Source organism: Peromyscus californicus, unplaced genomic scaffold, assembly GCF_007827085.1.
Source record: "Peromyscus californicus insignis strain IS unplaced genomic scaffold, ASM782708v3 Scaffold_15__1_contigs__length_86483966, whole genome shotgun sequence".
Lineage (NCBI taxonomy): Eukaryota > Metazoa > Chordata > Mammalia > Rodentia > Cricetidae > Peromyscus > Peromyscus californicus.
Window position 1 is genome coordinate 35,757,332 of NW_026294447.1, and position 17,548 is coordinate 35,774,879.

Below are 17,548 nucleotides of genomic sequence, written 5' to 3' on the forward strand. Positions count from 1 at the left end.
CCACTCATTTGCACACTCAGGAATCTCATAAAAATATTAAATGGCAAGTCATCATATATATGCTGAGGACCTGGTACATACCTATGTGGGCCCTGTGCCTGTTGCTTGTACTTGTGAGTTCTTATGAGTTTTGCTCATGTTGATTTTGAAGGCCTTGTTTTCTTGGGGTCTTCTGTTCTCTCTAACTCTTACACTCTTTCTGCCTCCTCTTCCTCAGAATTTCCTGATTTTTGAGGGCCTTTGATGTGAACATCCCATTTAGAGCTGAATGTTCAGAGATCTCGCATTCTCTATATAATGTCTGGCTATAGGTCTCTGTATGTGTTCCCATCTGCTGCAGGAGGAAGCTTCTGGGTGACAGATGAACAAGGGACTGGTCAGCAGTCATTTTATCACTGTTTCTTTTTCTCTCTCTTCTTCGTCTTTATTTTTTAAGACCGGTAGTATTTGGTTTTACCTTAGGTCCCTGCACTATCTAGTTTCTAGTTCTTGGTCGCCCAAGCAGTGTCGGGTAAGGTTTAAATTTGTAGAGTGGGCCTTAAGTCAAATTAGCGTGGGTTGGTCATTCCCACAAGCTTTGTGCAATCACTGCCATGACATATCCTTCAGATAGGACACCACAGCATATAAAAGGATTTGTGGCTGGCTTGATGTTTATGTTTCTCTTTTCATAACATATAGAACACCTTCCTGTACCAAAGACATTATAATGTAGCAGGTAAAGTTCTATGTAGCCACCAGCTCAAAGTCTCAGCATTCAATGATTTTTGTATTTGTTGTCTGCAGCAATGGGGCTGTGCAATCTGTTTGTGGAGCGCCACCTGGAACAGTGACAATAGTCTGGGATGCTTGAGGATTTTCATGGGACACTTTTGGTCAACATCTCAATTAGGTGTAACTCGGTCCTGGTATTGGGACTTCATTTGATGACAAGAGATGGCCAGCTAGGACTTTATCTCCCCCATAATTTGGTGATTAAAATGAGATCACCTTCATTTATGTATATATCATGGGAAGTTTCTACTGTATTATGTTTCCATAATACCCTCAGATGCCTCTTAATTTTAGCTGTATCTTCTCAGTTAGTTCCCTCATCCCCATCTCCCCTATCACTCCAAACTTAAACCTCCAATTCCACCTCATCCCATTTATACATAATTATATATTTTATTTCTCTTTCCAAAGGTTATATTTCTGTACCCTCTAGTATTTTACTCTATACATACCCTATGTGGTTCTATAGATTGTAACTTGCTTATCAATGACTTAATGGCCAATATCATATTGTTGTAGGATATTTTAAGATGTCTTACATTTGTTTATACTGTGGAACATTTGTTTTAATGATGCAAAGTTGTGTTGTATTCTTTTATATTGCATTTGTTAAATTCTGTGAAGCTTTGTTACTTTGCCTATCTAAAATACCTGATTGGTCTTATGAAACAGCCAATAGCAAGGCAAGAGAAAGATAGGCATGTACTGTGAAACAATATTTTTGTACACTATGAACATATATTATTCTCATTGTCTAATGAAAAGCTGATTGGCTAATACCTGGGCACAAAGAGAAGAGTCATCAGTCAGATGGAGAACAAGGTAGACACACAAAATGAGATAGAGGTAAAAGCCACAAGCTTCAGGGAATCACTTAGATTAGTATAAATGGGTTTTGTCATAAGAGCTAGTTAGTAACAAGCCTGAGCTATTGGCCAAATATTTATAATTTATATTAAGTCTCTGAGTGATTATTTGGGAGCAGGCAGTCTGGACAGACAAATTTCTGACTACAGGCAGGGTTAAATTTAATAGGTATTATCTTGTTTAGTTTTTTTGTGTGGCAAGATCCACCTTAAGGGAGGATACATACATTCTTTCTCTCCTTTTTTTTTAGTATATTTTTTTCCTTTCATATGTAGATGTGTACCTGTACCTGATTATTTAATATTTTTAAACATAGTCTCACTATGGAATATAAGGAGCTTGCTCTGTAGACCAGACTGGTTTTGAACTCAGAGAGCTCTACCTTCCCCTTTCTGAGCAGTGGAATTAAAAGCAAGTCCCACCAGACCCTGCTGTACCTGGTTAATTTTAGGCACATAATGGAATATGTACCTGGTTAATTTTAGCACATAATTGGAAATACTGCATTTCTTATTGTGTGGAATCTGTGATGATATGGTAACATAAATCACACTCTTAATGTGAAGACAATTAACACCTTGTACATGATTATCCAAAACCATGCCTGAAAGATTGTAAAAGCTAGTCAAAACTAAATTTCTCTGTGTTTTGGTCACTGGCATATTGAAATACTTGAAATGACAATAATTGTATTGGTATGGGCCACTTTAAATACTATGAAATATATAAATTATAATCAATCATTCAAATGAGTAAACTGTCAAATCCACCAGACAGAATTCTACATGCCATCTCCAAGTTTGACCGTACTCTTGTGCAGATATTGATGGCTATGCAGAAGTGAGGAGAATAAGGGATCATAATGAGAATGAAGCAGGCTGCTGAAAGCTCAGCCCCTTTGTAGATTTGGATAATTTATGCCTCTATGTGGCAAATGTGAAATTCCAAAAATGAAATGAAATTTATTTGCCAAGGGGTTTGAAGTTATCATTTTTTTTGCTTTAGTTGCAAATGTAAAATAGGAAGGTTAACAATTCTATAAAGCTGGGTTTGACATATTTTAATGTGACTATAGAGCAGGTATGGAGACAGGTTTGAAGTCAAACATTTCTAATAATACATCAGAGGATTGCCATGATATTGGTCTGTGGGCTATGTAAAGAAACAAACCCATACATTGTTATTTTTAAATTCAGCCAATCTACAATGTCAACTAACACATCAGAAGTGAGGAAAACCCAAAGCAGAACTGGGCAATTAAGATTCTTCCTGCCCTGTCTTGATTCCCAGCCTTTGGTAGACTACATCTAAATCATACTATGACATGGAACTGAGCAATGGACTCCAAATGCCTGTGTGAATGATGTGTCTGAATTCAATCTGACCCCTACACATGGTTGAAATTAAAGTTACTGGTGTGCATGCAACATCTGATTGCATGACATTCAAAAACTTTTAATCAAAATATTTTGTATGGATGTGCATATTTACGCACATTAAGTGAACATACAACAAAACATATTGAATGTGAGGTTATTACTGTTTTCTAACTGGGATTAATATCCTTCATTGAATACAAAATACAATAGTACACTGAAAGGTACTTTGTAGTGGGTAGCCATTCCACCTTTGATCTGGAAGTTCCAACCCCCATTGAGACTTCGGCAACTGTCACGCCTACAAAGCGGGGCGAAGGGAGGTGCCTGGAGACCCGAGATCTGGATAGGCCAGCGCTCTCTCTGTGCTGGGACCCTGGACGGTGGAAGTGGGTCAAACAGAGCTCCAGAGAACACTGCTGGACTGCGATACACCTTACCCAGACCCCGCGACCTACCTATCCCTTAATTTGTAAGTTATGCCATTAAATAAATCTCCTTTTAACTACGTGGAGTGGCCTTAATAATTTCACCAATAGTACCTTTTATCTTTAAGGCGATTACACAAATCCTTGCCAGAAGTTTTTCAGAAAAGTTGATAATACTTTTTGTAAACAAGTAACTTACAATGTGAATTTATTTAAATGTTATTCTTCTCAAAACTGGCTGTTTTATTTCTTTTGAAAGGTAACATTTTGAAGTGCAAATAATTTTAATTTTTAAGTGAAAAAATTTCATGAATTCTCCTCACTCCAACTCAGTGGTTTGAAACAATAAGATTACCAACTTCAGGACTCCAGGAGTCGACTTGACTTAATGGGGGAGTTCTCATATGGAATACCTAGATTGTGGTACAAGGTAGCTGTGATAATGTCAGACCAAGTGTTTCAGCTCTGTCTCTTGTTGAAACCAGGGATTTTAAAGCTGTGTTGTTGGCTGGAACATGCACAAGCCTGACCCTCTTCCACACAATACACAGCTGGAGTTTCAAGGCAGAGCATTGCAAGATGGTGAACCAAGTAGGCATTATGTTCTGGCCTTGAAAACCATCCAAGTTCATTTCTCCTTCAGTGTGATCTTTAGAAATGTGGCCCTATGGCTATCTCATGATTGTCATGAGAAATAAATGAACTTTTTTGATATGAATCTATACTATCGCCTTGGGCAAATTTTAACCAATTTGCCTAAGAAACAAATCAGCTAGCATAATGAAATGTTGAATTTGGAATTAAGTTTCATAAAATCTCACTTTTTAAAACATTATGTCATATTGTCTATTTCACTAAAATATTTAGTGTAAAATATAAAACAGCCTTTAAACCACTAACCAGTATTAAAGGTAAAACAGATGGAAGAAAGTTTATTGCTCTGACAAGCATCTCAAATAATTACATTTAATATCTGATCTTGGTAAAAAAAAAAACTGTCACAACAAATTTCTAGATATTATTATCTCCAGTATTAGGATATTTACTACAGTTGGGGCTCTTTATTCATTAGATCAGAAAGTCTTTGGTACAATAAAGTACTCTGCAAGACAAAAAAACAGAAACATCAATCCAGCCACAATTTTTTTTATCTATAATTTGTTCTGCCTGCAAAATATGCTATGGAAATGGTGACACAAAGCTTGTGGGAGTAATCAATCAGTACCTGATTTGACATAAATCCCGCTCCAGGAGATGGACACATACATACCTGAAATTGCTTGAGTGGCCAAACCCCAGAGACTACATAGTCCAGAGACCTAGGCTAAAACCAAATACTACGGACCTAAAAATATAACTAAAAATAAAAAATAAGAAATAAATAACTGTTATATTCATAGATGGGTGCCTTGTTCACTCATGATTGGAGAAGCCTCCTCCTGTAGCAGATGGAAACAAACCCAGAAACTCACAGCCACACATTATGCCGAGACAGACCTTGGAACACTCAGTTCTAAATGGAATGTATCCAGCAAATCTCTCCACTCAGAGCTCATGGAGCTCTATTGAAGAGGAAGTAGAAGGATTGTGGGAATCAGAGGCAATAGGGAGCACCAGGAGAACAAAGCCCTTTAAATCAACTGAACAAAGCTCATATGAATTCAGAGACTGAAGCAGCAAGCTCAGGGCCAGAAAGACAGACTGCCTCAGGTCCTCTGTGTGTACATTACAGCCTCCAGTTTAGTGTTTTTGTGAGATTTCTGAGTGTACAAATGAGAGAGTCTCTGATTCTTGTGCTTTCTCTTGAGCTCCTTTCTTTCTGTCGGTTTGCCTTGTCTAACTTTGATGTGATTTTTTTAAAATTTTATCTTGTATTTTATTTTATGTTTGTTGTTATCATTTATAAACCAGTTCTTGTTTAATGAGAGACAGAAAGGGACCAGCTGGGAGAGAAGGTGGGCAGTTATCAGGATATAGTATATGAGAAAAGAATCTCTTTAATAAAAGAGAGGGAAAAAGAGGAAGTTTTATATAGGATTAGGAACTTAACATTTAACTTGTCAAAATCATTCCCATATTTCCATATTCCCAGATGTTCTAAAGAAGTTGGAGTCATTTGTAAAAATAAAATATTTTTAAATAATGCTATTTGACCTAAGCAACCTTAAAAGAAAAAAATAGCAGCAAAATCTTTGTCATTAGCTAAAGATTGAGGAGATGGATTTTATTCTTTAGTCCTTTGAGAATTTCATCTTGTTCACCACATTTTATAAATGAATGTCAATATAGGCCTAACTTTTCAATATTAAAGTCACTGGAATTCTAGATATTGATGCTGTATGATTTTTTAACCTTAATGCATTTCCCAGCAAAACTGGAAATTATTGAAAATGATGCCCTTTATATAGTAAACACTTAAATATGGTAGTTCAAAAGTGAGCCCTAGTTTAATAAAAATAAGATCTGAAAAGAGCAACATGTTCTTATATAACACATAAGACTATGTTGCCTTTGACAGTGACCAAAAAATATTCAATAGCCTCAAACACCTTTTTAGAAACAAATGTTCAGCCTGAGCCTGATAAAAGGTTATCTTCATCATAAAGTTCTTCCTTTTAATGTTTTTCATTCAACATATTTTTATTATAAACTTCCCCTTCCCCCAACTCCTCCCAGATTCTTATATCTCACAACCCACCCAACTTCACATTCTCCACTAATCAAAAATATATAAAAAACAATAATCAAAAATCATAACAGAGAGAGAGAGAGAGAGAGAGAGAGAGAGAGAGAGAGAGAGAGAGAGAGAGAGAGAGAGAGAGAAGAGGAGGAAAAGGAAAAGAAGAAAAGAAGAAGAGGAGGAGGAGGAGGAGGAAAAAGAAGACTCAATCAACAACATAAACCAAAACCAACAAAAGACAAAAACTGCATGAGAAAATGTGGAGTCTGTTTTATATAGGTCAATTACTTATGGGGCTGGGACCTGCCCTAGAGGTGTGGTTAGTACACCCAATAAGACTCCATTGGAGAAAACTGATTTTCCTTTTCGCAACAGGTATCTTGGTCAGGAGTGAGAATTTGTGTGTACCTTCCCTTTGCAGTGTTTAGATTGTCTGATTTGTACCTCTATAGGTCTTATTCATGCTGTCATGGTCTCTGTGAGGTCATTAGTATATAGGTCCAGTTGTTCCATTAGTATATAGGTCCACAACCAAGAGATACCATTTTGGAGCAAGTGAGGTAACACAGAAGAAGCTTTAAAGGGATTTAGATATGGTAGAAGAGCAAGAAAGCTGGGAAGAGAAAATCTTACAGGAAAGCTGAAGAGTAGAAGCACAGATTCATTCAAAATGTGTGAGAATAACAAAGGTGTAATCACAGCATTTACAGGAAAGACAGAAAAGTAATGTTATGAGAAGGACAGCAAAGTAATGAATACAGATCTATTAAAAATGTAATAATTCAGTTATTCATTGGGCCACATGCTACACAAAAGCTTGGAGTTAGAGATGAATTTTTCCTAAAACACAGTGCTTTATTTTCACTATTCATCAGAAGTAGGGGGAAATCTCTTAAAGTAGAAGAAAGCATTAGCTATTTTAGAATGTCCTGAGAAATTCCCAGCCCATCACCAGAAGATCAGCACAGGCTTCTGGGACCTTTAAAATTCTGTGCCTGAAACCTTGGAAGAGCAAGAAACTGTAAGACCTGGTTTCAGTCAATCACAGATTGCTTCTCCTCTTATTTCCTCAGCTTGTTCTGAAGGAATACAAAGGCAAGACAGAATCAACTCAGGAAAGGAACATCATGATTCTGTCACTGACTGATATGTAGCTCTCTCTAAGTAGCCTATATTGTTTGTACTGCAGTTTCCTTATCTGTAAAATTGTGATGGGTGGCATAAGTATAGACATATGCTGCTTCTTACACAGCATAGTTCTTGACATCACCATGTCTTCCTTCATTTTAGTGCTGACACACAATACCTTGAAAATATTAATCTGTGTAATTATTGTGATTGTACGTAGGTGTACTATGAAGACCAAAAAGTAATAACTTAAAATGGGGTCATAAATATTTCCTGCCTTCTGTCATCCAGCACTTAATTAACAAAGATGAATGGTTACATCATCTTCCCCTATTTTGTAGTCTTATCATGAAGCAAAAATTCAAATTAACTTACTTTAACCTGTGTCAAATTGAAATTTTTAAGTTTCCTGAAATACATATTTTTCTAGCCATTTTATAATCAAATATTAGATGGCTATATAATGCTACCAAAGCTGTATACAAAGTAATCATAGAAATCTTAATAGTGATAGTCATTAATAAAACTCTTCAATAAACCTGTTGTTCCCATTAGTAACAACAATGCATACAAATAAGCAAGACCAAGAGGACAGTAAAATCCCAATACAAAACCAAGAGAAAACCCTGAAAAGCATGCAAGCATCATGTGAGTTTCCTTTATAACAGTAATTCATAAGGCAGATAGCAAAAACAAAACCAACGGATAAATTCACAAGAAAATTCTGTCCCTTTAGGGATGAAGCAGAAGCAGGCAAGCTTTAGCATGTATTCCACAAGTGACTATATCATATTTCCTACAAGAAAGTCGGTACTTCTATTGTGAGTGACAGGAACGTGAGAGATATGTGACCACATGACAAATGAGCATGAGAGCCTGGAGGATAAACATGGTATTAATTAATGACAGAAATATGGCATTTCTGAAGAGCTCAAGGTGGGGAAAAGGAAATAATTGGGTAGACTTGTTTAAGAAGCATAATATGACAGATTTAATTTGTTGAAAACTGTTTAAAGTTTGATTGTTAGATACATTTTATGAAGGATTAATATCTGTGGACTATTTATGCAGTCCTGATACCTGATTCTCCTTGAGAGGGGTTTTAATAAGGTTATATCAACATGTCAATAAGAAAGAGATGGTCGGCCGGGCGGTGGTGGCGCACGCCTTTAATCCCAGCACTCGGGAGGCAGAGCCAGGTGGATCTCTGTGAGTTCGAGGCCAGCTTGGGCTACCAAGCGAGTCCCAGGAAAGGCGCAAAGCTACACAGAGAAACCCTGTCTCGAAAAACGAAAAAAAAAGAAAGAAAGAGATGGTGTTAGATGTTCTGTGTGCAGAATAAATTTTTATCATTGTTTTCAGATTATAAACAAATCATTTAAAATATTCTTTCTTTCTTTCTTCTTCCCTCCCTCCCTTCCTTCCTTCCTTCCTTCCTTTCTTCCTTTTGTGCACAACATGTGTATTTGTGTAGGTATGCAAACATCCACATAGATGTAAGAGGATAGATAACTCATGGAGGTTGGTTCTCTACTTTCCCCAAGTGGATCTGTATTGGAATAATTTCCAATGGGCTTACCATTGATTTTCTCTTAGGTTATTTTGCATAAGGAAATTTATTGGTTGTTTAATACTCTCATACTTGAACTGTGAGTATTTGTTAACATGTCCAAGCATTCGATGTATTATGTTGTCTTGAATTATTTTATAAAATACTGTGTTTGGAAAATGACTGAAAAAGACAAAAATCTCATTATGATTCTCCCAAATGATCATGTTTTATGGGTGTTTTTTCCCTCCAGGAAGATAGCATATTCTTAGAAATCCATTGGGGAAAGCTTCTAGCCATGTTCTATCAGCTCTGTGTAATTGACTTTCTTTCTGGTACTACATCTTCTAAGACTGATACTATTGAAATTAAATGTTTTTAGTGCATTTTTTTCTTCTGACCTGGCTTACATAGCCAATTGTCTGCCTCATAAAGAGTACAAGACATACAGCTTGATGTTCCTGAGTTGAGAACAGTGAACAAGTACACCAGCGTGTCAAACACAGCTTATCTCGATGTTTCTACAACATGCTTTATTCTTAATTCACTAGTAGGATTCTCTCAATGGCACGCCTTGATTTCTATGAGGACATCACTTTACATTCCCTTCAGATTTCCTTCCTTTGCTCCTTCCTTTCTTCCTTCCTTTTTTATTTATCTCTTTGCTTTTTCCTCAGCCCTCTCTCTCTCTCTCTTTCTTTGTTCATTATTTTGTAACTGGAAGGGTTGATTTTATGGGACACAGAGGGACATATATTCATGGATAAACACTAAGGAAACCAGGAATGTCAAAGAGGTAGAGCTGTATCTTCAAAGAAAGAAGTGCATAACTTGTTTTCCATCATGAAGTCTAGGAATGGATATGGTTAATAGCCTGGTGACCTTTGTAGCCATCAGTTGCCAGTGGTTTAGAAAGTAACCTCTGGCTTCATTTGGGTCATACCAGTCAGCAAAACAATCTTTTTGTATCAGAGGAGATCTGTCTGTTCCTGGGCTCTTAAAAAGAAAACTATAAGGCATAGAATTTGCTCATATGCACTATGTGCAAATAACAGGGCACAAAATAGAATCCACCCGCATCCATATTCATAGGGCTTCCCTTGATTGATATCCCTGGAAATGATTTTTCATAACATTATTTTTTCTTTAAATGTATTTATAGCTCTCCCTATTGAAATTCTATCTCTAACCATACCCTTTACTCTGGTAAATAACTGCTTTTTGGATAGACTTTTTTTAAATGAAATTGCTACTTATACTGTCCTTCCTACAGGCTATAGAGGTTTATGTGGGATAGGCAGTATTACACCCATTTTGCTCAGTAAATTTTTGTTCTCTATCTACAGGGTTAAGAGAGCTCACTGTAAAAAGGACTGTGACGATGTGTGTGTGTGTGTGTGTGTGTGTGTGTGTGTGTGTGTGTGTGTGTGTGTATCTATTGGATCCTCCTGTAATGGTTGCATCCACAATGGCTTATCTATTGCCAATCCCAGGAATCATTATTGGAATTAAAAGAGAGGTCTCAATGATGACCTGTATGATCATTAATTAGTAAAATTACTAATATTATAGCAAAATATTAGCAGAAGTTAATCAAGAGCTGGGTGAGTTGAGGAGAACAGTTTTACAAAGTAGAGCTATTATAGATTTTTTTTTTGCTAAAGCATAATTTTGGTTGTCAATAATTTTGTGGCATGTGTTGCTTTCATGTGTCAGATATCTCTCATACTAATGATGATCAATGCTGTGATTTGAACAAAGAGATAAACAAAATCATCCAAGGGCCCTTTGGCCATCACAGTTTCAATGGCTTTCCCCTTTACTTAGTCCTGGTAAGTATTCTTATAATACTCTCATGTTTGCCTATATTAATTAGACTATCCATGCAGGAAGTGCATTCAACCATGACCTCTATTACAGCCAACAAATTTCACTTTAAAAATGAAATATAGGAAGAATAAGGGGCACCGAAGTCTGTGTGCTCACAGATAACACTAGGGAAAACAGGAATGTTAAACACTCAGGATTGTCTCTTCAAAGGAAGAAATGTATCAACTGGTTTCAGTCCAGAAGGTTGGGAATGGCTGTGGTTAATAGCCTGGTGACCTGTGTGTTATCTGTACAACTGAAACCATACCAGATCAACCCTCAGACCCTTAAGATGTCAAAGGCAGTCAATCTATAGAATCTATCTTTATTGAAGATGGATTGATAAAGCCTTGAACTTTATTGTGCACACACGATTGAATCAACTATTACCAGGAAACTTTTTTTTTTTTCCTAAATTGTGCTGTACCTTACTATGTCTAAATTAAACTTCCCAGTGTCAGGCTCTTGACATTTAAATCAATGCCAGCTACTTGCATTCAACCAGACTTCGTGCCACACACAGATCAACACTCTGCTGACCATGGTATTTTCAGAGACCTACAAACTTGCTCATAATGTGTTTACCCCAAGACCTGCTAGCTCATGCATAAAAGCTTCTCACATAAAGGAAATCCTGTGTTTGCTGTACAATCAAAGTCTTGCATTGTGGAAGCTTGAGTACATTCATACCATTCTTTTGCTTGTAATTATTCAGCTACAAAGCCTATGCCAAGTGCAGTATTCAACGAACTTGTTATTGTCTGGTGTCTAGACTCTAGCCATTGACACAGTGCTGCAAGTACAAAAGGAAGAATGAGATACGCTCCATGTACCAAGGGTAAATGCATGATGGGAGCATAGTCCATGGCTGTTGAAGTTCTCCTTATGGCCGCCATTGCATTTCCCCTAATTTTCACCCAGTGAGCACACTGTGGTCTAATACGGTATTTTTGTTTTCAAATGGCACCAAGCTTATTTCAGATTTATTGGACTTCGGTTATGTAATATTCTTCCTTACCTTTTATAGAACTCCTATTTTTCTGCTAAGTTCAGTGGATACACTTTAAAACCACAGTCCCTTGTGCTTTTCATCCTATTTTCTGTCATTTAAGGAAATGAAAACACTTCTTTCAAGTCTATTTTTGAGTTAACACAAAACAATACTTAGTATGTCAGTCTGTGATAATTATTTTTGTCATGGGAACCTTGACTGGGGAAAAAATGAAAAGAAAAAGGGACATACATACATACATACATACAGAAAAGTTAGGGTCAAGTGGGCTCTGTACACATGATGGAGTGGCAACATTTCCAACACAATCCATAACCACAGCACGTTATTTTGTATAGGAGAGGGCAGGAGTTAGCTGGTATCAGTAGGAAGTGTCTGTAGGCAAGCAGTCTAAGGCTGTAGTTACCTAGGAGGAAGAAACTGCAGTTGCTATTCTTTCCTCACACTGGTCAATAGTTCATGAACATTTGAATCATGTCTACAGGAAGTATTTGCCAGTTCTGAGCCTGACTGGTATAGAGAAAGCATTGCCAATTTCCCATAGGTTTGAGGTGTTGGTTGTAGAAACGGCCATGCTCATGTCAACAATATTTTTTCACTCAGACCTTCATCTATTCTTTGTCTGTTTACTCAAGGCTTCCTTGATTCCCCACAATCCCCACCTTGTATTGCTGTAGAATATTAGTTTAAGGTGGGCTAGTTTATGCTGTGGAACATTTGCTTAATGTGCTTAAATTAATTTAAATTAACATTTGTTTAAAGATTTTTTTTAAAGATTTATTTATTTATTATGTATACAGAAGAGGGTGCCAGATCTCATTACAGATGTTTGTGAGCCACCATGTGATTGCTGGGAATTGAACTCAGGACCTCTGGAAGAGCAGTCAGTGCTCTTAACCTCTGAGCCATCTCTCCAGCCCTGTTTAAAGATGTTTTGCATTCTCTTATGTTACATTTGTTTGATTCTTGAAGCTGTGTTACTGTGCCTGTCTAAAACACCTGATGGTCTAATAAAGAGCTGAATGGCCAATAGTGAGGCAGGAGAAAGGACAGAAAAGAACAAGAGAATGAGGAGAAGAGGATGCTATGAAGGAGCCACCAAGCAACACAGCAAGCCATGGAGGAAGACTGAAACTAAGATATACAGAAGTAAGAAAAGGAAAAAGCCCAGAGGCAAAAGGTAGATGGGGTAATTCAAAGTTAAGAAAAGCTGTCAAGAAACAAGCCAAGTTAAGGCTGGGCATTTATGAGAAAGAATATATTCCCATGTGATTTATGGAAGCTGGATGGCAGGGTCCCAAAGAGGCAAAAGAGCAAAAACAACCAACAACAATGTACAGTAGTATATACATGTATAACTTGTACAAAATTACATGTAATAATGATCAATTCACAGCCTTTTGGCTACAACCAAGTGTGGTATCTGTTCTTTTCAGTTTAAAATTTGATGTCTTCTATATGAAGGCAATTTTTAAATGGACTTTGGGGGCTGGGAGATGGAATAGGGTCTTGCTCCACCCATTCCATGCATTGACCTGGTATTGTAGTACGTGCTTGATCATTGCATCAAAATATTTTCTATATTAAATAAAAGTGAAAAAAATTAGATTTTCCCCCAAGTCTCCGTGATCTTTCTAACTCTTTCCACACAAGCACAATACTTACAGGATGTGTGGTCATGCCCAAATATTGATGTGGGTGTTGAAAATTTGAACCCAGGTCCTCATGCTTCCAGATCAAATGCCCTTACACTCCAAGCCATCTTCCTAGCCTTAACTATACCATATTTTAAAGAATGATTAGTTAGCTTCATTGTATTCTTAGGACAAAGGAGTTTAAGTCTCACGTAGAAAAACATGAACAGGTTGAAGATTAAGTTAAAAAGTTAAGAAAATAAGTTAAAAAGTATGTTCTCTTTTCTAAATATATTTATGTAAATTATTTATTTGCAACACTTTGCTTGTAATGTTGGTTGTATTGAATGAAGTTCAAGTTGGGCCAATCATCTGCTTCATAGGCAAGAAACAGCTCATGCTCAGTTTTATTTTAGAAAGTATCCTACAAAAGTTACATTTCTGATATTTTCTTGAATCCAAAGATATTTTGTATGTGTGTGTTGAGGGGGAACATTAAACAGGACTTGTAGTCCACAGTGCTGGGAAAACAATGGCATCCATTCAATTTTAAAGTAAACTATTGCTTATTGGGAGGAATTCAGAAGCATTTAAACAACAGAGTACATATTATCCCACACTCTTTTCCTGTGACAAGGACATTAACTAAGAACAGCTGAACTGAACCACATAATAGGCTACAACAGAGGCAGGAATCCACCTGAACTCTTCAGCTTCATAAATAAGACAAGGCAAGAAACATCTGGGAAGCAGGGAGGCACTTTGATGTAAGAAAATGGACTGATTAATGGAGAAAAAAGGGCTTGGGAGCCTCAGCACAGATATTGTCACCCAAGGGTCTGATTTGCTGGTTCTTGGTCTCATACATAAAAGAACTTTAAAACAGGCTCAGAAGGAGACAAGGACAACTTTGATTTTGGAATTTGAAAGAGAAAACAGCAGGACAGGTAGGCAAATCCTGCAGTCTCCAAGATGAAGGAGATAAAACATGTAGAAACAATGCAAGTTATACTTTCTGAGTTTAATGTCAACATGGCAGGCTCAACAATGGACGTCCTCCAGTCATCTCATGGAGTTGATGGGTTCTTGAGAGAACACTCTGAATGAACAGGCAAGCAGGCATAGGATTTCAGCTTGTCTGTTGAGAAGAGATGGAAAGAGGAGGGAAGAGGGGAAAAATTGCTTACACCATTAAATCAAGGAAGCTTAGCAGTGAGTCTGCAAACAACTACTGAGTCAAGGACTTTATGGTATCTAGATACACATGCAATTAAAGGGATTTCCTTAGCATGCCTTCAGGTGTATCCTATTTCTTTCCCTTTGCTGACTTTAGTCTGGTATTCCGGTTATGAATCAGGAATTCTTCCTTACCACAGGATGTCTTTGGCCTTGTTTGGGAAGCACCTGTTGTCTACATCAAAGATAACCCATAAGTTCCTGAGCAAGCCATTTCTGAAGGTGATACTGACCATTCACTATGATATATTTGGTAGAGCATGTCAACATAAAGACATTCATGTTTGTCACTGGTCATTTCTTTTGTGCCAAAGGAAGTAAACACAGGTATGTATGTTCCAAAGGATGTCAGAAAAGTCTGGCTGCAAATGTCTTCTTTTCCTCCCCTTCTTGACTGGCAGCCCCATCAGCTCCTTATGCTAATATTACTCAGGTTCATTGAACTATCTCATTGGAATTCTGCAGAGAAGAATCAGTGAGCCTTAAGGCATTTGGTTTTTGTCTACTACTCTGATGTTGAATTAACTCTGAGTTGTATTTAAACAATCTGAAATACAGTTTATAATAACTCTACTATAGTGTTCTGTCAAGTAGATAAGTACAGATATAGAGCTGTATGCTCCGGTATGCAGGTTTTATTCTTTTTGCATAGATTTGTTAGAATTAAAATGTTTGACTACTTTTTTATTCCTAATTCTTTGAAATCAAAATTATTTATAAAGACAACTGTTTTGTGACTGTATAAAAAAAGCCCAAAATGTTTTAATTACAAATTGCATTGAAGATAATGTTTCTTATTCTCAAACTGCGTGTTTCTGCATGGTGAATATAGTAGTTCATGCACACATGTGTGTGGATGTGTTAGGATGTGTGGTCCTATGGCACACGCAAGTGGAGGCCAGTGGATTTCAGGTGTCCAGTTCTATTACTGTCCCTGTTTAGCCATTGACACAGGGTCTCTCACTGAATGCAGAACTTTCTGTTTCTTTGCTAGCTAGCCCTAGTGATAGTCCTCTACCCACACTGCCAAAACTAGGGCCCCATCCTCTTGTAGCCACACCTAGTGTTTACTTGGATGGTAGGTACCCCAACTCCAATCCTCTTGCTTGAGCAGCAAATGTTCTTACCCACGGAGCTATTTCCCTAGACATGTCTGACAGAATGAAAATTTAGGTATTTGAGGTATAAATAACAAAGCAGAGTAAGTTGTCAAAGACGTGAGGGAAGTTACTTAAAATATTAAAGTATAAGATCAGTCAATCTCAATGACTAATGAAATCTATATTGTGCTTTAAGAAGTCTTAACAATACTAAGAATAATGTTTATAAGAGAGACATGCATTGCTTAAATTGTAGATCCCATTCTAGGAGCCCAGATCATTTTGTCAGCTATGTGCATGTATCTACGTAAGTTAGGTGGATGTGTCGATCCTCCTGACACTGGAGCTATTGGCACACACCTGGCCATGCCCCCTGACGCACACTTTTAACAGAGGTACTGAGAATTTAAATTTAGGTCCTCTTTATTTCATAGCAAACAATTTTACCCACTGAGACTTCAGCACAGGCCCTGCAGCTATTTTTAAGAGTTGTATGTGGTTTCCTAGCAGTATGCTTTCAGCTCTGGCTCCAGGTCCAGAGGGTCCATGATGTTCCATGGAAGTACTGGTCATTTTATACCCAAAGGTACATGTTTAAACAATGACTCAATTACAACTAAGAACGCATTTCGATCCTTTTGAAAGTCAAAGAGCATTGGACTTTTCTTGTTTGAAAACACATATTTTAATTTTTATATGTCAGTTCAAAGAATGGACATGAACCTACATGTTAAATGAAATGTGTTTATTATTTATCCTGTTGAAGCAAGTAACATTTTATTATACATTTTGATTCTTTAAAAAGTATTTTGAGTTTATCTTAAAAGAAAAAATGTGTATCTGCTGTATATTATTATAAGTTTAGATCCAAAAGTCCCCACTTTTGTATCCTGTAAAGATCCCATGGGTTTTTTTTTTCAATTACCAGATGGGAGTTAAAGGCCAATGTCTTGGAATGTGCTCAGCCACACTGCATGTGCAGATCACAGCTATGCAACGCCTCATGACAGAAAATTAATAGACCGTCTTAATGACCCTCAGATTTTTTCCTGTTGCTCAAGCAGCTGACTCAATCCCCAACAGCTATAATTAAAGAGAACAATCTGTCAGGGAAGAGAGCTGTTCTTGTTAATTTGGTGAACCACCATACTGGCTTTTCCTATTATACACTGTAGCCGACAGTCTTGCAGGTTTTTCACCAGAGCCCTCCGCCAAGCAACAGAGCTCCAAGCAAGCAGCTTGTGGAATGAAGCTGAGGATGATGGGAAAATTATGGTCTCACCTCTCTGTTTTCAACTCTAAAGCCAGCTCCCATGGGGTAAATGAAAGACAGCTACACTATTGTGCTTGCAAAAATGTGAAATAAAGAGAAGTCCAGACGTTCTACCATTACGTTGTTGTGTTCTGCAATGGGAGCACTCACTGCACCATTTGGAGGCTGCTCTCATAACATTCGGGATAGATGCTGCAAGCAGATTACTTCCCTGAAAGCTGTTATTAGAAAAGCCAAATTCTTCCAGGGGCCATCTTCATTCCTTCTATGATAGATCAATTCCCATACCTAAATTTCTTGGTCAGGCAGACTTTCTATTTCTGAAATTAACTTATAGGACACACAGAAGCAGTTCAATCTAGAGTTGCATCATGCATAGTTGTTACAAGTAAAAAAGCACTCTACACAGCGTAGTTACCATGTAATATTCCTGTATTGCTTTTGGTAGGCAAATACTACTGCAAATGCAAGATCTCTAAGAGTGCTTCTAAGAATTTACAGATTTGTATGTTAATAAGAATTTTGCTTTGAACCTAGAGTTTTGTGGCACTTTTATCGTTTTGACTGAGGTCCACACAAATAAAATAAGAATTGCAAAGTCCATGTCTTTCTGAATGTACAT

General features: G+C 37.2%; 1 non-coding gene across 1 annotated transcript; it reads left to right on the forward strand.

Moving 5' to 3' along the window:
* The first annotated feature begins 13,067 nt into the window (after window positions 1–13,067).
* On the forward strand, window positions 13,068–13,255 carry LOC128111387 (U2 spliceosomal RNA). The gene has a single exon (XR_008218629.1). It is a non-coding gene; the product is annotated as a U2 spliceosomal RNA (small nuclear RNA).
* Window positions 13,256–17,548: the final 4,293 nt, after the last annotated feature.